The sequence below is a fragment of the Sinocyclocheilus grahami genome, unplaced genomic scaffold (genome assembly GCF_001515645.1).
Source record: "Sinocyclocheilus grahami isolate Dianchi unplaced genomic scaffold, SAMN03320097.WGS_v1.1 scaffold1310.1, whole genome shotgun sequence".
Classification (NCBI taxonomy): domain Eukaryota; kingdom Metazoa; phylum Chordata; class Actinopteri; order Cypriniformes; family Cyprinidae; genus Sinocyclocheilus; species Sinocyclocheilus grahami.
In genome coordinates, this window is record NW_015506489.1 from 237,178 (window position 1) to 237,647 (window position 470).

Genomic DNA, 470 nt, shown 5'->3' on the forward strand with positions numbered 1-470 from the left:
TACATGTGGGGGGGTTGCGTGACAGAAAACACACACACACACACACACACACACACACACACACACACACACACAGACACACACACACACTCACTCACACACGGACACACACACACACACGGACACACAATCACATTCACTCACACACGGACACACACACACTCGCTCACACACGGACACTCACTCACTCACACACGGACATACACACACTCACTCACACACGGACACACACACACACACTCACTCACACACACTCACTCACACACGGACACACACTCACTCACACACGGACACACTCACTCACACACGGACACTCACACACACGGACACACTCACACACGGACACACTCACACACGGACACTCGCACATGGACACACACATTCACTCACACACACACACACACACACACACTCACACACACACACACGCACACACACACACACACACGGACACACACACACACACTCAC

At 52.8% G+C, this 470-nt stretch overlaps 1 protein-coding gene across 3 annotated transcripts in view; it reads left to right on the forward strand.

The window, feature by feature from the left end:
• The window catches only part of LOC107569091 (SURP and G-patch domain-containing protein 1-like), a 10,718-nt gene that overhangs the window by 8,753 nt on the left and 1,495 nt on the right, over positions 1 to 470 (forward strand). The gene's annotated exons all lie outside the window — the stretch shown is intronic.